This window comes from Capricornis sumatraensis, chromosome 2 (assembly GCF_032405125.1).
Source record: "Capricornis sumatraensis isolate serow.1 chromosome 2, serow.2, whole genome shotgun sequence".
NCBI lineage: Eukaryota > Metazoa > Chordata > Mammalia > Artiodactyla > Bovidae > Capricornis > Capricornis sumatraensis.
Window position 1 is genome coordinate 144325654 of NC_091070.1, and position 21721 is coordinate 144347374.

Here is a 21721-nt window from a genome sequence, read left to right on the forward strand (position 1 = left end):
ATGGTTTCTGGTATATAGCAAAGTGATTCAGTTATACATGCATAATTATTTTTCATTATAGGTCATTATAAGATATTGAATATAGGTGCCTGTGCCAAATGGTAGGATCTTGTTTATCTATTTTATACATAGTAGTTTCTATCTGCTAATCTCAAACTCCTAATTTACCCCTCCTGCTTTTCCCCTTTGGTAATCATAAGTTTGTTTTCTATGTCTGTGAGTTTCTGTTTCTATTTCTGAATACAATATGAATCTATCTCATGCTCTGCTTCATTTCTGACGGGGAGAGCCTTCAGGGTTTCACAGCTCTAAATCTACCGTCCATATAGCAATGTCTTAATAAAATGTGGATCTAATCACACGGCTTTCCTATTTGTAAAGTTTAACTGAAATACAGTGCCGGTCACATATTAGTCATTTACTCTATGCTAGATTTATAAAAGAACAAATAAACTCTGTAATATGTAAATTCTCAGAAGAGAAAAATGACCCTGTGAATTAAGTCTCTCTGTATATACATAAAAAACAAATGGAACTGGTTTTCATTAAATATTTTCTAACAGTTGCAACTTCACAAGAGAAGTTAAATTAATGAAATAACTATTTACTGAGCACCTGCAACCAATCAGACATTGTGCTAAATACTTTATAGGCATCATCTCACTTAAAACTCATTTAATCTGTAAAGGAGATACCACTCATTTGACAGATTAAAAACTGAAGTTCTGAGATATTAAGTCTATAACTTCCTTTGCATAATATGCCACAATTCAGATACGAAGCATGATTTCTCTCAGTCAAAGCTACAATTCATGGCCCATGAATTTTTGCAAGGAGTCTACTGCATGGTCTTTGCAATAATGCCTAAGTGTTGAAACATGTCTAAGTTTTAGACAGTCAGTCACCATAACATTAGAGTATGTCTCCACCAGACTGTATAACTTCACATTCTGTCTCCACATAACCATATCCAAGGCAAAACACTTAACCTCTGTTCCTCCTTTCTCTTACCTGTAAAATAGGAATAAACAATAGTATGTACTTCATAGGATGGTTTAAAGGATATAAATCACAAAACAGTCATTATAATTCTACATTGCCTCATCTCAGTATGCACTGGATAAAACAGTCAGCAAAAACAAGACCGGGAGTGGACTGTGGCTCAGATTATGAACTCCTTATTGCCAAATTCAGACTTAAATTGAACAAAGTGGAGAAAACCACTAGACCATTCAGGTATGACCTAAATCAAATCCCTTATAATTATACAGTGGAAGTTGAGAAATAGATTTATGGGACTAGATCTGATAGACAGAGTGCCTGATGAACTATGGACGGAGGTCCGTGACACTGTACAGGAGACAGGCAACAAGACCATCCCCAAGAAAAAGAAATGCAAAAAAGCAAAATGGCTGTCTGGGGAGGCCTTACAGATAGCTGTGAAAAGAAGAGAAGTGAAAAGCAAAGGAGAAAAGGAAACATATAAGCATCTGAATGCAGAGTTCCAAAGAACAGCAAGGAGAGATAAGAAAGCCTTCCTCAGCGATCAATGCAAAGAAATAGAGGAAAACAACAGAATGGGAAAGACTAGAGATCTCTTCAAGAAAATTAGAGATACCAAGGGAACATTTCATGCAAAGATGGGCTCAATAAAGGACAGAAATGGTATGGACCTAACAGAAGCAGAAGATATTAAGAAGAGGTGGCAAGAATACACAGAAGAACTGTACAAAACAGATCTTCATGACGCAGATAATCACGAAGGTGTGATCACTCCCACTCACCTAGAGCCGGACATCCTGGAATGTGAAGTCAGGTGGGCCTTAGGAAGCATCACTATGAACAAAGCTAGTGGAGGTGATGGAATTCCAGTGGAGCTGTTTCAAATTCTGAAAGATGATGCTGTGAAAGTGCTGCACTCAAGATACCAGCAAATTGGGAAAACTCAGCAGTGGCCACAGGACTGGAAAAGGTCAGTTTTCATTCCAATCCCAAAGAAAGGTAATGCCAAAGAATGCTCAAACTACCGCACAATTGCACTCATCTCACACGCTAGTAAAGTAATGCTCAAAATTCTCCAAGCCAGGCTTCAGCAATACGTGAACTATGAACTTCCAGATGTTCAAGCTGGTTTTAGAAAAGGTAGAGGAACCAGAGATCAAATTGCCAACATATGCTGGATCATTGAAAAAGCAAGAGAGTTCCAGAAAAACATCTATTTCTGCTTTATTGACTATGCCAAAGCCTTTGACTGTGTGGATCACAATAAACTGTGGAAAATTCTGAAAGAGATGGGAATCCTAGACCACCTGACCTGCCTTTTGAGAAACCTGTATACAGGTCAGGAAGGAACAGTTAGAACTGGACATGGAACAACAGATTGGTTCCAAATAGGAAAAGGAGTATGTCAAGGTTGTATATTGTCACCCTGCTTATTTAACTTACATGCAGAGTACATCATGAGAAATGCTGGGCCGGAGAAAGCACAAGCTGGAATCAAGATTGCTGGGAGAAATATCAATACCCTCAGATATGCAGATGACACCACCCTTATGGCAGAAAGTGAAGAGGAAACTAAAGAGCCTCTTGATGAGAGTGAAAGAAGAGTGAAAATTTTGGCTTAAAGCTCAACATTCAGAAAACAAAGATCATGGCATCTGGTCCCATCACTTCATGGCAAACAGATGGGGAAACAGTGCAAACAGTGGCTGACTTTATTTTTGGGGGCTCCAAAATCACTGCAGATGGTACCTGCAGCCATGAAATTAAAAGACGTTTGCTCCTTGGAAGGAAAGTTATGACCAACCTGGACAGTATATTCAAAAGCAGAGACAATACTTTGCCAACAAAGGTCCATTTAGTCAAGGCTATGGTTTTTCTAGTAGTCATGTATGGATGTGAGAGTTGGACTATAAAGAAAGCTGAACACAGAAGAATTGATGTCTTTGAACTGTGGTGTTGGAGAAGACTCTTCAGAGTCCCTTAGACTGTGAGGAGATCCAACCAGTCCATCCTAAAGGAGATCAGTCCTGGGTGTTCATTGGAGGGACTGATGTTGAAGCTGAAACTCCAATACTTTGGCCACTTTTTGCATTTGAAAAGACCCTAATGCTGGGAAAGATTGAAGGCGGGAGGAGAAGGGGACGACAGAGGATGAGATGGTTGGATGGCATCACCGACACAATAGACATGGGTTTAGGTGGACTCCAGGAGTTGGTGATGGACAGGGAGGCCTGGCGTACTGCAGTTCATGGGGTCGCAAGGAGTCGGACATGACTGAGCAACTGAATTGAACTGAACTGAATAAGACATATGTTACAAAATGCCACTGCTGCTGCTGCTGCTAAGTCGCTTCAGTCATGTCCGACTCTGTGCGACCCCATAGACGGCAGCCCACCAGGCTCCCCCATCCCTGAGATTCTCCAGGCAACAACACCAGAGTGGGTTGCCATTTCCTTCTCCAATGCATGAAAGTGAAAACTGAAAGTGAAGTTGCTCAGTCGTGTCCAACTCTTTACAACCCCACCAACTACAGCCCACCAGGCTCCTCCATCCATGGGATTTTCCAGGCCAGAGTACTGAAGTGGGTTGCCACTGCATTCTCCAACAAAATGCCACTAGTAACATTTAAAACTGGCTTTTTATACATATGAATTTAGAAAAACCTTATCTACCTTTTATAGAAAAACTAGGCAGAGTATGTATAAAGTCATGTGCGGACATTTCCTTACTGGAATAATTTTCTTTTTTAGCATTTATCTGACATGATCTAAAATTCCAACTTTATTTTAACTCTGTTTTCTACTATATTACCTGACTTACCAGAGCTTTTCAATTAAAGTGCTTATCTCCAGGCAGCAACTGATTCTTTGGTTCCATATGGGATGGTATCTCTGACATGAATGATAAACTAGTAAGAGTTTTGGGTAGGCAATCTGGATTGAGCATCTGAGTTACACTTTAGCTTATAAAATAAACACTCATATTTATATACCAAACACTTTCAAATTTATATAGCAGAAGACACTCAAAAACCAATCATTAAAATGCATATTAAAAAAACCATATATAATCACAGCACTATACTCCTTCATTAAAGGAAACAATTAAGTTTAATGTACTTAGGATACACCTGTCTTTCAGACAGGTGAAAGCTAATGTTAAGCTACCAATTCATATTGATCTGAACTTTAATAAATTCATACACACATTATTATCAACTACTAGTTGATGATGTTCAAGCTACCTCAGTAACCCAGACAGGTCTACAATTTACTCCAGTTTTTTATAATTTCACAGACACACACAAATCCACAGCAGATTGTTATCAAATAGAAACTTCCTTCTCTAATAAAGGGAGATAAACTCAAAAGTTATACTTCATAGCTACTGAAGGATTAGGCTTTAAGGGAGAGAATATTTCAGTGGATTCTAATTATTTGTCCAGTCATTCATCCTACATACTTTCAACTGAGTTTGATACAAATTATATCCATTTCAAATATAACTGAGGCAGCCCAGAGAGCGTATGTAGGACACAGGGTTTGATCTGTCTGACCCTGAATATTCTCATTTAAAAGGTGGTGATGGGAAACAAAATATGTCATTCCCCAAATATGCTACTTTGACATATTGAGTAGTAGGTATTAAAATGCAGGGAAACCTCTCTGAATTTCCCTTATCTGCTTAAACATAAATCCTCTAAAAGGAAGTCAACTGTCATAAATCCACTCCCCAAAGGAGCTTCATCAACCAAGGAAGACTGACTATGAATCACAGGAGAGGAGACTAAGAGAGGAAGGTAAATTCTCACATTGTCCTTTACAAATTCAGATTAGCAGGAGAGAACATTTGTAAAAATTCACTCTGAATTGCAACTTTGTATATAAAATGGTTTTGGTGTATCCATTGTTTATTATTCTATTTATTTTTGGCTGTGCTGGGTCTTTGTTGCTTCATGGGCTTTTCTCTGGTTGCAGTGAGCAGGAGCTACTCTCTAGCTGTGGTGCAAGGGTTTCTCATTGCAGTAGCTTCCTTATTGCGGAGCACAGGTTCTAGGGCACACGGGCTCAGTAGTTGCAGTTTCTGGGCTGTAGAGCATAGGCTCAGCAGCTGTGACCCATGGGTTTAGCTCTGCGGCGTGTGTGATCCTCCAGGTCCAGGGACCAAGCAATACTGCATTGTTGTTGCTGTTCAGTTGCTAAGTCATCTGACTCTTTATGACCCCACGGACTGCAGCATGCCAGGCTTCCCTGTTCTTCACCATCCCCCAGAGTTTGCTCAAATTCACATCCACGAAGTCAGTGATGCCCTCCTCTCCTTCTTATATCAGTCTTTCCCTTTATCAGGGTCTTTTCTAATGAGTCAGCTCTTCACATTAAGTAGCCATAGTATTGGAGCTTCAGCTTCAGCATCAGTCCTTCCAATGAATATTTAGGATTGACAGGTTTGATCTCCTTGCTGTCCAAGGGACTCTCAAGAGTTTTCTCCATCACCACAACTCAAAAGCATCAACTTTTGGGGACTCAGACTTCTTTATGGCCCAATTCTCACATCTGCACATGACTACTGGAAAAACCATCAGTTCAGTTCAGTTCAGTCGTTCAGTCGTGGAAAAACCATGGCTTTGACTATATGGACCTCTGATGGCAAAGTGATGTCTCTGCTTTGTAACATGCTGTCTAGGTTGGCCATAGCTTTTCTTCCAAGGAGCAAGCATCTTTTAATTTGATGACTGCAGTCACTGTCCAGTGATTTGGGAGCCCAAGAAAATAAAATCTGTCACTGCTTCTACTTTTTCCCCTTCTATTTGCTGTGAAGTGATGGGACTGGATGTCATGATCTTAGGTTTTTGAATGCTGAGTTTTAAGCCAGCTTTTTCACTCTCCTCTTACTTTTATCAAGAGGCTCTTTAGTTCCTCTTCACTTTCTGCCATTAGGGTGGTTATCATCTGCGTATCTGAGGTTGTTGATACTTCCCCTTGCAATCCTGATTCTAGGTTGTGATTCATCCAGCCTGGCATTTTGCATGATGTACTCTGCATATAAGTTAAATAAGCAGGGTGACAATATACAGACTTGATATATTCCTTTCTCAATTTTGAACCAGTCCATTGTTCCATATCTGGTTCTAACTGTTGGTTCTTGACCTGCATACAGGTTTCTCAGGAGACAGGTAAGGTGGTCTGGTATTCCCATCTCTTTAAGAATCGTCCATAGTTTGTTGTGTTCCACAGAGCCAAAAGCTTTAGCACAGTCAATAAAGATGTTTTTCTGGAATTTGCTTGCATCTTCCATAATCCAAAGGATGCTGGCAACTTGATTTCTGGTTCCTCTGTCTTTTCTAAATCCAGCTTGTCATCTGTACTGCTGAAGCCTAGTTCATGAATTGCTGAAGCCTAGCTTGAAGGATTTTGAGCATTACCTTGCTAGCATGTGAAATTAGTGCAACTGTATAGTAGTCTGAACATTCACTGGCATTGCCCTTCTTAGGAACTGGAATGAAAACTGACCTTTTCCAGTCCTGTGGCCACAGCTGAGTTTTCCAAATTTGCTGACAGGCAGATTCTTTACCACTGAGCCACCAGGGAAGCCCACTCATGGTTTGATTCTTGCCTTCCCAGGGACAGCTATTGCTTTCTGGTTTGTCTCATTTTGTGTCCTGAAAAACTGGGGTTGGTTTTCTGCCTGCTCAGGCATGCAGGTTATGATTCTTGTGTATGCAAGCAACTCAACTGTAAGGTTGGGGGCCAAAAAAATATGACCAGACAGAAATGTGGGTTACATCTCATCTGCAGCTGGTGTCCTACTGAAAACTGCCAGCTTGGGGGTGGGGGTGAGATGTTATCATCTTAAAATTTTGTGTACCCAGAAATAATCAAATTTCCTTCTCCACTGCATTAGAATGAATTCTCACTAGATCCTTAACTATGACCATTTTTAAGTCTTCTGTCATTTACAAATGGTTACTGTTTTACTCTTATGCCTTCCTGAAGTTTGTCCAAAACATTTGTCTTCAAAAAGATTCAAGAAAATAACACTGATAAGTACTCTACATTACAGATTTGTAATAACTTTAAGATCATACCATTGAACTAGGTAATAAATTCTACAAGTCTAATGGAAAAAATTAATGGATTCGTGAAACTACTAACTTTAGATCAAGCAAAACAGGAATAATTACATGGGACTGAGAAAATGATGAGAATGATTTTTAATTTTATGACTTTTTGTTGAAAACATTGCTAGCTCTTTAACACCTTAACAGACTGAAGGAAACCTTTTTTCTTAAACTAGAAAGCAATTTGGTAAATTATATCTTTGTAAACAGAACTGAATCATTTATTTATCTGTTTCTCCCTACGTGATTCTTCAAGAAATCAGAAATTAATAGTGAGTGTTCTTAATTTCATGACACTATAGTTACTTGCCTATGTTCAATAAGAATCTGTTTTCCTTGTGATAGGATACAATTGGAAACACTGGCTATACTGCCAAAGTTTTGACTGAGATGTCATATTTGAGGATAATATCAACTTTAAGGAATTAAAGTAGACTTTGTATAAAGTCCACCATTCTTTTGGTAAAGAATCCGCCTGCAATGTGGGAGACCTGGGTTCAATACCTGGGTTGGGAAGATCACCTGGAGAAGGGAAAGGGTTCCCACTCCAGTATTCTGGCCTGGAGAATTCCATGGACTGTATAGTCCACTGGGACACAATTCCAACTTTCACTTTACAAGGTCAATGAAGCCCCTTCCAGAAAAACAAAAACAAACTAAAACACACACACACACACACAAAACCCCTGGTATCTTGCTTTCATAGTTCCCAGCCATATCAGGTGAGTAAGGAAGGTCATTTTCTGGTGGATCCAAGAACTCAGGATTTCTTAGGGACCTCAAGGAAAAAGAAGAGAGAAATTCACTCAAATCTAAGTATTACAGCAGAAATCTGATGGTCAGTCCTTGGCTTGGCTTTCTGGGCTTGAGATACTTTCAAACGTCTGAGATTCCTTCTGAAAAGTTATAGCAAGGCAGATTTTTAAAAGAGTCTTTATGGTCAATTACTATTCTTACTGCATTTACATAAATAATCAGGCCAAGTTTAATGAGACTAGACTTATTTTGCAAACAAATTAGTCTTACTGTGACTATCTTTGGTAGAAGTAGAGAGGACTATAGAGAGAACATTTATGTTTCAGTAGCACACTTTTGTGGATATCAAATTCTACTGTAGTCCACTGTCTTTGAGGTTTTGTAATCTTCATGTACACTGGACTGGATCCCTGAATTATTCTAGTTTCCTCCAATATCTAGTTATGACTCTCTAAACTAACATTTTCAACTTTCTCTACTCTGACTTGGAATCACAAAAACTAAACACTGTCCTTTCCCCAAAGCCCTGCAAGTTGAAGCTAGACAACCTGGATAACTTATTATTTCTTCCAGTTTTATTGAGCTATAATTGACATTCAGCACCACATAATTTTATGTTGTACTGCATAATGATTTGACTTACATACATCGTGAAATGATTACCACAGTAAATTTAGTGAATATCAATCTTCTCATGTAAATTAAATAGAAAACATATATTTATGTTTTTTGCCTTATGATGAGAATGTTTACGATTTACTCTCAACTTTGATATATAAAGTACAGAAGTAATACCTTTATCACGTTGTACATTATAGCCCTAGTACTTATTCATCTTATGACGGAAAGTTTTTGCCTTTTGACTACCTTCTTCCAATTCCACCCTACCTTCCACCCTGCCACCCTCTGGTAAGCACAAATCTGATGTCTTTTTTCTGAGTTTGTTTTTGAAGTACAGCTGACATACAACACTATGCTAGTTCCTGGTATGCATCATGTGATTTGCTATTTCTAGACATTTCTAAAGTGATCACTGTGATACATATAGTCACCATCTGCCACCTAAGATTTACATATGTATTGACTATATTTCCCACACTGTACATTTCCTACTTGTGACCATTTGTTACTGAAAGTTGTACCTTTTTATCTCTTCCACCTATTTCTCCCCTCCCTCCATCCCTGTATCCTCAGGTAACCACCTGCTTGTTCTCTGAGTTTATGATTCTATTTCTGTTTAGAATGATCACTTTTGTGTTGTAGTATAATCTTATTTCAGCTTTTTATTAATCTTATATTTGAAAATGCTTTTCTGTTCTATGTTTTAGTACTTTACTTGATCCTCAAAGTAATAAATCTTTGAGGTAGTATAGATAACTTTCTCAAAAAATGATAGCAAAATGCTAATTTAACAAATATTATAAAATACTTATAAAGTGCGGCACACAAGAGAAGAATGTTTTGGACTGAAGATAGACTTTAGAGAGCTTTATAAGAAGGAAGTAGCAATTTCCAGTTGGAAAAGAAGTCCTGGGAATACTGCACAGGATGGTAACTATAGTTAATAATACCATATTGTATATTTGAAAGTTGCAGAAAGAGTAAACTTAAAATCTTAAAAGCTGTCATTACAAGAAAAATTTTGTATCTATGTGTGGTGATGAATGTTAACTAGATTTGTGGTGATAATTTTGCAATACATACAAATATCAAATCATTATGATGTACACTGGAAACTAATACAGAATTGTATGTCAATTAATCTCAATTTTTTAAAAAAAGTAAAGGAGATGGCATTAAAGAATACCTTTTGCAAAGATGGACAGAATGATTTCTACAAAGATGGGAAAAAAGGCCTTCCTTGTAGGAAGAAAGGATGTAAGCAGAGAAGGCATGTAGGCATAGAACATGCTCAGAAATTAACTTCAAAGTAACTATTATGATTGAGCTAAAAAACAGAACTCATGGGATAAAATAATTTTTTTAAAAAAGAATGAAAGGGACGTGTTGATTTGATTGAAGTCAAGGACAGCTACACATTTTTGAAGAGCTTTGGTTGGTAACCTAAATAATTTTAAATTTAATCCGGATTCAATAGAAAGTCAGTTGAGTATGTCTGAGGAAAGAGAAACCAAGGAATACATAAGACCTCTGGTTTTGAAAAGAGGTTTCAAGGGGAGTTACTGGAAGGGAGATAGGCTGAGGGCAGCAAACCCAGCCACTGCCACAGAGCAAGTAAGAAGAAGCAAGAGAAGTCACGTTTAGCACAGAAATGAAAAAGAGAACAAGCAAACTGGGATGCTGAAAAAGTAGAATCAATACTTGGGAGGAAAGTTAGGACTAGGAATGTAAATTTAGAAGTCATGCTTTTAAAGGAAACAATCTGAGTTTACCAGCGAAAATGAGTAAGTGAACCAAGTGAGAAACTACCGAATTTCATTTTTAACTACCAAAGTTGAATGCTGATCGAAAACAAAAAAACTGCGGTTCCATTTTCAATTACTGCATGTAACAGAACTTAATAAAAGATTCAGTCTTGTACCATAAAGTAATGAAACGTGTTTTACCAAGCATGGCCCCAGTACTACATTTAATATTACCTTTTAATTCATTTGAACCAGCGTCCCCTGTAGTTTAGCTGCTTTTAATAAAAGTTAATTAAAATCTTCCCTTCCTAAACACTCAGAACCCAACAAGCACACCTTTTCTGATAGGAATCCCACCTGGCCTCAGACAGCCTTTGCCTGCGTACTAGCCTTACCAAGGACAACCTTTCCATTTCTTGAAGTCCCTGAGGGTTCTTCAGCGCAGGGTCCCGGTCTCCTGGCTCGGCATCAGCCACAGGGCCGTATACCGAGCGGGAGCTCCAGGGCAGTTCGCAAATGGAATGACCGCCAGCCTGGCCCTCCGGCCACTCGGTTCTGCACGCCCCAGACTCTAAAGCACACACTGCCGTTTTCATTCGGTTGACACACCCCTTTCCTGGAGCCCTGTTCCTTCCTACACCCAGCACATTCCTCACGTCGTCCCTCGTACTTACAACGTGTCACTTCGTCCACTCCCACCCCGCACTCAGCTAGTACTTAAGGTATTCCACACCGTTCCCTTCACTCAGACAGACTTCGTATCAGCCCCGCGCCCGCTGCACCCTCCCGGAGCTGCCCCGGCCAAAGCTGAGGCCACCGGCCTGTCCGTGCCCGCCGCCACCCAGGAGCGCACCAGGCTCACCTTCCGCGCAGCTCGGCCGGCTGCGCGTACTGGGGGCGGCGGCTCAGCTCGGCCCGGCGCCCCGGGCTGCGGCGCCCGCCGGGTCCCCCGCGACCCTCGAAGCGCAGCGCCACTCGCTACCGCCGCCGTCGCTGCCGCCGGCCCGGTGCGGCCCAGGCGTTTCCGGGTTCCCGCGGTCCCGTCTCCCAATCGCTCCGGCTGCCGCCTCGGCCCGGGTGAACGCCGTTCCCGGCTCGGCTCTGCTGGTCCCAGCTTGGCACTTGGCAACTCCATCCCCAAGACGAGGACTTCAGAGGCTCCGCGGGCGACCCCCGGTGCCGGCTTCACTGTCGTGTCCTTGCCTGGGGCAGTGCCTCCTGCTATTTGTTTCCTAAAGGGACATAGCGGACGGAGTGAGCGGCGTGCCTCTGCCGGACTGCCTGGTGGCGAAGGGCGCCAGGGTGTGAGACTGCGAAAGTAAAGTCAAAGTCCTTTGGGGGCAAAGAACCCTGAGAGGGAGTGAGGAGGTGGATCCAAGAAGCAAACAAACTGGGTTCTAGAAATGTCAGTGACAGTGAAAACTAACGAGATTCGCTCTGGCGCAGGCTGCCACTCATTTTTCTGGAAGCCTTGTTCGGTTGGAAATAACCGCTTCTCCCACCCTGGTTTAGACCCTGAGGCTGAACAGAGCCTAGAGCAGCGCCACCAAATTAGTAGGGTAGGATTATTCCTTTCCTCTTAACACCACGCCGCTATGAATTAAGCCCGTTTCTATATGATTAAAACTACGTCTGAGAAAGACAAACGGAGAAAGCGAGCAGAAAAACAAAATTAAATAACTGTATTACAGTAGAATGACTGGCTTTAAAATTTTGGCTCAGATGGAAACGAATCTGCCTGCAACGCAGGAGACCCAGGTTGGATACCTGGGTTGGGAAGATCCCATGGAGAAGGAAATGTCAGTATTCTTGCCTGGGAAATCCCACGGACAGAAGAGCCTGGAGGGCCTACAGTGCATGGGAGTTGCAGAGTCTGACACGACTTGAGCGACTAACACTCATGATCTTGAGAAATTTCCTGGATGGTGGAATATATCTTAGATTTTCATGTTTGTTCTAAATATTTTGGAAGTAAAATGTGCCTGATGCATAATAATAATAATAGCTAGGCACTATTCTAAGATTAAGATACAGAGAGAATATATAATGAATCTCTTCCTCCTTTTGTAAGAGGGAAAAGATTTAAAATATTTTAGAAATACTTCAGCAGGAAAAAATATACCTTATGACATAAATACAGTTTTTTTTAAGAGAAAAAGACTTTTTAGTCTGTTCAAAAAGTTTTAAAATGAAAAGGAGAGAAGTGGAGGCAATTATTCATTAGGAAACAGTAACATGGTGCTTTGGCCTCTTGGAAGAGGACGAAAGCTCTAAACAGACAAAAACAACAATGTAAACAGAGGGTTCAATATATTTATGACACCCACAACTGATGTAAAGATATGGGTTGCCAAACTGATGACCAAAAGGAAGTAATGCTTTCATTGACCTCTCCTAGCTTTACAATTTGTACTTAGATGCTAATGTAGCAGAAACTAGTTTAGGTACCCCATTATGTTAGCCCTTATTCTCTCTACCCATTCAACCTATACAGCGCATGGTTGCACCTTAGTCCTATCTGACTGACTGTGACATCATGGACTATAGCCCCATGGACTGTAGCTCGCCAGGCTCTTCTGTCCATGGAATTTCCCAGGCAAGAATACTGGAGTGGGTTGCCATTTCCTCCTCCAGGGGATCAAACCTGACGAGTCTCTGGAGTCTCCTGTATTGGCTGGCAGATTCTTTATACTAGCCCCACCTGGGAAGCCCAACATAGAGATGTTTATAAAGTTTTCCCTCTCTTTCTTGCTTAATAGCACTGTGAAAATGATTGCCCTCTAGCTAAGGCTGTACCATCCACCTAATGTTTAACCCTCCAAGAGGACACTCCCTATCACTGCTTTCCATTGGGAGCATTCTTCATTCCAGAAAGAATGTCATGGCTGACCACCAGAACCTGTTAATCACCTAATGCCAGCCCTAACATCTCAATATCCCCAGGAGGAGGAGAAGAATGCAAGAACACATCAGCCCCGATCCTCATCTTCAGCCCCATTTACCACCTAAAAACTCTAAGACCTCTTCCAGCTTCCCCAGGGAAGGAGAGCACAGTCTTGAGAGCATTAACTTTCAAGCTTTTTATGCTCTCAAGCCCCACTGCTCCTGGCAAAGTAATAAAGCTACTGCTTTCTCCAAAGCACTGTCTCTGTATTTTTACTTGGTGTTGGTGAGTAATAACACTGAACTGCTTTTGCTTCCCTGTATATACCCCTTATAGCACCTATTCCAGAGAAGGCAATGGCAAACCACTCCAGTACTCTTGCCTGGAAAACCCCATGGACGGAGGAACCTGGTAGGCTGCGGTCCACGGGGTCGCTGAGAGTCGGACACGATTGAGCGACTTCACTTTCACTTTTTGCTTTCATACATTGGAGAAGGAAATAGCAACCCACTCCAGTGTTCTTGCCTGGAGAATCCCAGGGATGGGAGAGCCTGGTGGGCTGCCATCTGTGGGGTTGCACAGAGTCGGACACGACTGAAGCGACTTAGCGGCAGCAGCAGCAGCAGCACCTATTCCCATTCCTCATACTCTTAGTTGAATGTTGAATATGTTTCCACTGCTCCTGCTTACATTTTTTATGGCTAGTTCCACTCATTTTTTCAGCTCTCTGTTCAGGTATTATCACAAACTTGAAGCTTTTTCTTACCTCCTTCCTTCCAGGGATCTGAACTCCTGCTCTGTGGTTCCAGAACATCTTGAGACATCTTGTACACTTCTAAATAATTTTACTTCACTGGATTGTGATCTGATCTATATTTCTCCTTTCTGCCCAACACTCTCCATGAGGTAAGCGCTATCCTATTTATCTCCAGATCTCCAGCACTTGGCACAGTGCTTAGCATGTAGTAGAAACTCAACACATATTTCCTGAAAGGAACTGAACTGGTTGGTAATGATGGTGAAGACAAGCCAGACAGTATAAAACCTCACCAGGGAAGAATGGCCAGCATAGCCTAAACTGCAAGTCTAGGCATCCAACACAAAGAATTCAAGTCAGCACCTAAGGTCTGAAGCTCTTTTAATAATAATAACCCGATAAGGTTTTTACCTTTGAGTAGTTTGCTGTATCAATCTCATTTAACCTTCACAATAGCCCTATAAAGTAGGCATTAATACCTGTATTTTACTGAAGGAGAACATGAGACTTAGACTAAGTAACTTACTGAAGCTCCCATATCTACTGAAAAGTAAACTGGGATTCAAATCCTAATTTGTCTGCCTTTAAGTCCATGCATTAAAACTCTACATTTAGCTGTAGTAGAACAGAAAAGGAATGAACACCGTATAGGAAAAGAGGTGTCTGTCAGCAAAAGTAGCAATAGGGGTAGGAGTATCAGTGAAAAACAGAGATGACCATGAAGGAAGAGAGAAAAACAGCAACCTGGGGGTACTGGGGCAGAGGACCAGCTTTGGGTTTTCTATGATAACAGATCTGAAAGGCAAAATTTTGACACACCTTAAAAGACAGACAAATGAGAATAACATATTAGTCCAAGGGCAGCCAGAGTGAAACAGGACTGTGTTTCTCACTGGTGCTTGATTAGGGTTGCCAGATAAAATACACATCTAGTTAAACTTGAATTCCAAATAAACAGTGAATAATTGTTTAGTATTAATATATGCAATACGTGGGGCTTCGCAAGTGGCTCAGTGGTAAAGAATCAGTTTGCCAATGCAGGAAACACCGGAGATCTGGATTCAATCTTTGGGTCGGAAAGATCCCCTGGAGGAGGAATTCTTGTATTCCAGTATTCTTGCCTGGAAAAATTCCATGGACAGAGGAGTCTGGCAGGCTGCAGTCCATGGTGTTGCAAAGAGTCTGGACATGACTGAGCGACTGAGCATGCATTCAATATGTGGTGTATACTGTGGAAATGGAATGTTGCCTGCCATTCCAGAAACAGAGTGTTGCCCATCATTCTGGTTCTACAAGGATCAAGCCACCAGCCAATGAAGCATACCCCACCCCCGTGCACCCCAAGGGGAATTCAGGATGGAGAAAGATAAGAAGTAGTCAGTCTATACTTCTGGCTACTGGCCCTAAATAGTTGAGCTGTATATCTAAGGAATAATTTCAATGCATCAGTCCATACACCTAAAAACACTAACATCTTTAACTTTGATATCTGTTTTTTGTGATTAGTACTAAGCTTTTGATGTTAGACTGCATGTTTTGTTTTGTTTTCAGCAGAAACCTCCTATGTGTCTTGGCTTCTCCCTTAATTCTTTGAAGCAGTTCCCCAGAGCTATCTGAGAGTATGTTTCCCAGGCTACAGACCTCAATAAGATCTCCAAATAAAACTTAACTTGCAACTTTTTGGTTGTGTGTTTTTCTTCATTTGACAGTGCTTAAAAAAATTTGTTTTATCAGAAATTCAAATTTAACGTGGTATCTTATATTTTTATTTTCTAAATCTGGCAACCCTATCGAAAGCATGACTATTATGATATTGCACAATAACTGCAGTTTCCAAGGGTGCTCCAGAGAAATTAAGACCAAATTAAATTATGTTTGGTGCAGATGACACTGCAAGCCTTAAGCACAAAAAGTGACATTCCCCCCGTCAGTATCTTCAGGCAGAGTCAAGGCTGGTACTTTATGAGCTTTAATGGCTTAAGACTTCATAGGATAAAAAAGACAAGAAAGAAAATGAGCAGGGACTATGGAGATTTATATACTAAAAAAATTTTTTTTTAAATTTCTTTCTAAAACAGTTAAAATACAAAACAATTTCCTGGGGAATTAAACCTCAGGTTTCCAGGTATCACTTATACTTTGTTCCTATACTATTATAGTTCTTAAAACTATGGAATTGAAGGTGAAGCTCATGAACAGGAAAAACCAGTCTTTCCTTGCTTCTCAAGCTACTGAATCTGGCATGTTCTTGTTCGTTCTTTAAGGCAAAGCACCTGCATAGAAAGAATAGCCCAAGTTTATTTACTTGAGCATCATTTACCTCTAAAAGAAATTGAATGAGGTTACTTCCATATCATCAGTAGCTCAGTAGTCATGTGCCTCTTTTGCTTTCTAATAGATCCGCAGATCTCTTTAATACTCTATAGAACAGCTATTTGACAGGTTTGAAAGGAAATTACTTTCTATTTCCAGGTTCTGGCTTTTCCTATTATAACAGACTTACTTTTGGGGGGGGGATTAGGTTGTTCGGAGAAAGCAATGGCACCCCACTCCAGTACTCTTGCCTGGAAAATCCCATGGACAGAGGAGACTGGTAGGCTGCAGTCCATCGCGTCGCTGAGAGTCGAACACAACTGAAGCGACTTAGCAACAGCAGCAGCAGGAGGTTGTTTGGGCTTCCCAGGTGGTGCTAGTGGTAAAGAATCTGCCTGCCAATGCAGGAGACATAAGAGATGTGGGTTCAATCCCTGGGTTGGGAAGATCTCCTGAAGGAGGGCATGGCAACCCCACTCCAGCATCCTTGCCTGGAGAATCCCAAGGACAGAGGAACCTGGTGGGCTGCAGTCCATTTGGTTGCAAAGAGTGGGACACAACCGAAGTGACTTAGCAGCAACAGCAGCAGCAGTAGGAGGCTGTTTAACAGAAGTGATGCTGTTTGCTGTGTGTGCTCAGAAACTGGGGGAATTACCCTGGATGATTGCTGCCCCATGGAGTTTGTTGATTCTGGTTAAAGAATCAGTCATCACTTGATATTCTTTTAAGTCTCTGATTGGTAGATGAACTTGGTGGTCTGGATATTAAGGAATTGGTTTTATCTCAGAGTCAAGTGATTCCCTTTTACCTGGCATAGTTACCTGACAAAATCACCACAGATCCTTTTGTGGAGACCTAGGAAAAAGGTACATAGGTGAAATTGTGCTGTTAAAGCCAGTCAGGGGCCCCTTAAGTCTGAAAATGGATGAGGGGTTGCAATTTAGTGAAGCTGGTCATCTATACAGTCCCAGAGTTCATTTGATTATATAGTTCACATGTAGTTGGATTATGCTGTTCAGAATACTTCCTGTTCTCTACCTTCAGGACACATGGTAGCTTGTAATTTCTGACTCTTATAGCTGAATGGGACCACATGACTAGTTCTAACTGTTCAGCTCAGTTCAGTTCAGTTCAGTCACTCAGTTGTGTCCGACTCTTTGCAACCCCATGGACTGCAGCACTCCAGGCCTCCCTGTCCATCACCAACTCCAGGAGTTTACTCACTCATGCCTATTGAGTTGGTGATGCTATCCAACCATCTCATCCTCTGTTGTCCCCTTCTCCTCCCTCCTTCAAACCTTCCCAGCATCAGGGTCTTCTCAAATGAGTCAGCTCTCCTTATCAGGTGGCCAAAGTTTTGGGGTTTCAGCTTCAGCATCAGTCTTCCCAATGAATATTCAGGACTGATTTCCTTTAGGATGGACTGATTGGATCTCCTTGCTGTCTAAGGGACTCTCAAGAGTCTTCTCCAACACCACAGTTCAAAAGCATCAATTCTTCAGCACTCAAGTATCTTTATAGTCCAACTCTCACATCCATACATGACTACTGGAAAAACCATAGCCTTGATTAGATGGACCTTTGTTGGCAAAGTAATGTCTCTGCTTTTTAATATGCTGTCGAGGTTGGTCATAACTTTCCTTCCAAGGAGTTTCTTTTAATTGCATGGCTGCAGTCACCATCTGCAGTGATTTTGGAGCCCCCCAAAACCAAGTCTGTCACTGTTTCCACTGTTTCCCCATCTATTTGCCATGAAGTGTTGGGACCGGATGCCATGATCTTAGTTTTCTGAATGTTGAGCTTTAAGCCAACTTTTTCACTCTCCTCTTTCACTTTCATCAAGAGGCTCTTTAGTTCCTCTTCACTTTCTGCCATAAGGGTGGTGTCATCTGCATATCTGAGGTTATTGATATTTCTCCCGGCAATCTTGATTCCAGCTTGTGCTTCATCCACCCCAGAGTTTCTCATGATGTACTCTGCATATAAGTTAAATAAGCAGGGTGACAATATACAGCCTTGATGTACTCCTTTTCCTATTTGGAACCAGTCAGTTGTTCCATGTCCAGTTCTAACTGTTGCTTCTTGACCTGCATATAGATTTCTCAGGAGGCAGATCAGGTGGTCTGGTATTCCCATCTCTTTCAGAATTTTCCACAGTTTATTGTGATCCACACAGTCAAAGGCTTTGGCATAGTCAATAAAGCAGAAATAGATGTTTTTCTGGAACTCTCTTGCTTTTTCCATGATCCAGTGGATGTTGGCAATTTGATCTCTGGTTCCTCTGCCTTTTCTAACACCAGCTTGAACATCTGGAAGTTCACGTTTCATGTACTGTTGGAGCCTGTCTTGGAGAATTTTGATCATTACTTTGCTAGCATGTGAGATGAATGCAGTTGTGCAGCAGTAGTTTCTAACTGTAGGGAAAGTTCTAACTGTAGGGAAACAAAATTAACCACCCCCAAATTTTTCTTTGGTATGTGGATTATTTCGAGTTGACAACAATCACAGCCCAAAAGACTCAGGAAGAAACTTTGACCTACCCACTATCAGCCTAGAGGAATGTAGATAAGAGGCTTTTTCAAGACAGGAGCCAGCTCCAAAGATAACTGTAGTATGAACTAGGTGTGAGACAAGGAGGAACCTAGCAAAGTTTGTTTGTTAAAATTCTTCTCTGTGTCCTATTGTCTCTGCATGTTCCAGCAAAAACTGCTTACCAAACATTTGCTTCTCTGTCTTCCTGGCAATTACTTTCCTCATGTTTGAAGCCCCAAATCACTACTCTTAAGACCCTCTTTTGTTTTTAAATGAAGATGATATTTAATGTGAGAATTTCAGCCATTTTGGTGAGTTAATTAATTTTCCTGGTTTTCTCCCATGTATACATGTTATTAAATTTTGTTTGATTTTCTTCTTTTAATCTGTCTCATGTCAACTTTAATTCTTAGACCAGACAGAAGAACTGGAAGAGTAGAGGAAAATTCCTCCCTCCCTGACATGGCCAATCCATTGTAAGCGGATAAGCAGATTATGTGTGTCATGATCACATAAAGGCCATAGTGCTGAATTGCTGTTTTGTGATCATCTGGAACTCTCTGTTTTGAGTCTGGTAATGTTCATGATCATGTCTAGGTAGACTCATGAGCCTGCCACCTAGAGTGAGGAGCTCTAAAGTGAAGTCTTTGGCAACCAGCAATAGACATTTCATATGAAGAATAAATAAATCTTTGGTATTATAGATCATTAAAATTTTTACTAAACTTGGCATATATTGATTCAGAAATGGGGTGTGTTTTAATAAAAATCTTTCTTTTGTAGAATTGGCTTCAGTTCAGTTCAGTTGCTCAGTTGTGTCCGACTCTGTGACCCCCATGGACTGCAACACGCCAGGCCTCCCTGTCCATCACCAACTCCCCGAGTTTACTCAAACTCATGTCCATTGAGTCGGTGATGCCATCCAACCATCTCATCCTCTGTTGTCCCCTTCTCCTCCTGCTTTCAATCTTTCCCAGCTTCAGGGTCTTTTCATGTAACCTGATTTATAAGCTAAAAGAATGATTATGTTATGCGCTGGAATATTTGATAAAATGTCATCTACAATAAACCAAAAGGTAAATAATAAGCCTTATATACTTGTAGCTCTGGCAGAAGAAGCTAGAAAACAAATGTTAACTGTATATGTTGGTTAGTGTTAGCTACATTTAACAATATGCTTCATGAAAGAGAAGCACTCCAAAAATAATTGACTTTCTTATAAGCAGAAATGGAAAGGAATGAAGAGGACAGGGACGTCCAAGAGCTTTTAAAGTTGGGAGTGGCAGATGCTTTCCACCTCAGTTGGTACCTTACAAAATTGCATATGCTTTTTGTCCTCAACTGGTAAACTATAAAACTGGGCAGATTTTTTAAACCAAAAAAAAAAAATAAAGGCTACTAGAACTAGGTAGTTAGGCAAGGATCAAGTCAAGCCTCTTTGTTGTGTGTGCGTGCCTGCTCAGTTGCTCAGTCATGTCCAGTTCTTTGTGACTCCATGGACTGTAGCCCACCAGGCTCTTCTGTCCGTGGAATTTTGCAGGCAAGAATACTGGAGTGGGTTGCCATGCCCTCCTCCAGGAAATCTTCCTGACCCAGGAATCAAACCATTGTCTCCTGTGAGTCCTGTATTACAGGTAGATTCTTCACTGCTGAGCCACCTGGGAAGCAACACAGCCTACCTAACATAAAACTGGTGAAAGTACATTTCAATAGGTCAAACCCACATAGCAAAATTTCTTGAATTATTATGAAAAGTATAGGTTCCAGCTCTAGTTAAATCGCATAAACATATTCTATTCTATTTCTCCCAATGACTATAATAAAAATCCTGAACAGAATACATAAAGAAACTAAGGACTCCAAAAAGTAAATAATAGCAGACAATTTAGGGAGGAAATAAAAATTCAAGACCAACAAATTGTGAATTCTCAGTTTTTACCCTCTATTATTTCCTGGTTTAGTCTCAATGCAACCCAAATTCTGGAACACTGCAATAGGCACCAGACAAGAGAAAATCAGTCTCTCGGGTAAGAGGAATGGGAAAAGGGGCCCCTGAAGAAGGGAAAGAATGGGGAAATATCCTGGCTTTGTTTTCCTCTATTGACTCTGGAGAGCTCCAGGGCCAAAACCGCGCTCTCCCTGGGCAGTGGCTGAAGGCAGCAAGGGCATCAGCAGGTGAGCTTGCTGATCTGCTTTGAAGGTAGATCCAGTTCTGGGAGGCGTTTGCCTGACAGCCCAAGAGACAGAAAGCCAGGCATTCTGGCCAGAGGACCAGGGGAAGAAACTGAGAGCCAGAGAATGTTTGAAGATTTTGGAAAGGAGACAGCTCAAAAAGGGAATCCTATAGATATACATTTTAAAGTTTTAGGATCACCCCTAGGAGCTCATGTGTGAAACTAATCTGATACAGAAGACTAAAGGCTTTGAACACTGGTCTACAGCATAGGTCACTACTCAGGTCCACTTAGCCGCTGGGGGAGACCCACATAGAATAGATTCATATAATACTGCAAATGTTTGAAAACTGAAATTACACACACAATGTACGAATGTCTATAGCAACATTATTGAAAGTTGTCCAAACCTGCAAATGCCCCAAATGGTTTTGAATGAGTACTTCAATACAATGTACAATTCTATTATATGATATCCAGGGATTATAGGGACCAATGAGGAGGGATTGGTAGTTGTCAGGGATTTGAGTGGGGTAGAACTTTTGACTACAAAGAAACAGCATAAAGCAGGCTAAGACATTTGGCCTGAAACTAACTGGGACAGTAGTGTAGTGTTAGTTGCTCAGTCGTGTCTGACTCTTTGCCAGGCTCCTCCATCCATGGGATTTTCCAGGCAAGAATACTGGAGTGGGTTGCCATTTCCTTCTCCAGGGGATCTTCCCAACCCAGAGATTAAACCCGGGTCTCCCACACTGCAGGCAGACTCTTTACCATCTTAGCCTCTAGTGAAGTTCTAACTGAGACAACTAGCTGCTAAAA

General features: G+C 41.1%; 1 protein-coding gene across 2 annotated transcripts in view; it reads right to left on the reverse strand.

The window, feature by feature from the left end:
• SLC35A3 (solute carrier family 35 member A3) overlaps window positions 1–11166 on the reverse strand; it is a 41953-nt gene extending 30787 nt beyond the window's left edge. For both annotated transcript variants that reach the window (XM_068963605.1, XM_068963604.1), the window contains exon 1: window positions 11105–11166. The gene's annotated coding sequence lies outside the window, so the exon portion shown is untranslated. The remainder of the gene's footprint in view (window positions 1–11104) is intronic.
• Window positions 11167–21721: the final 10555 nt, after the last annotated feature.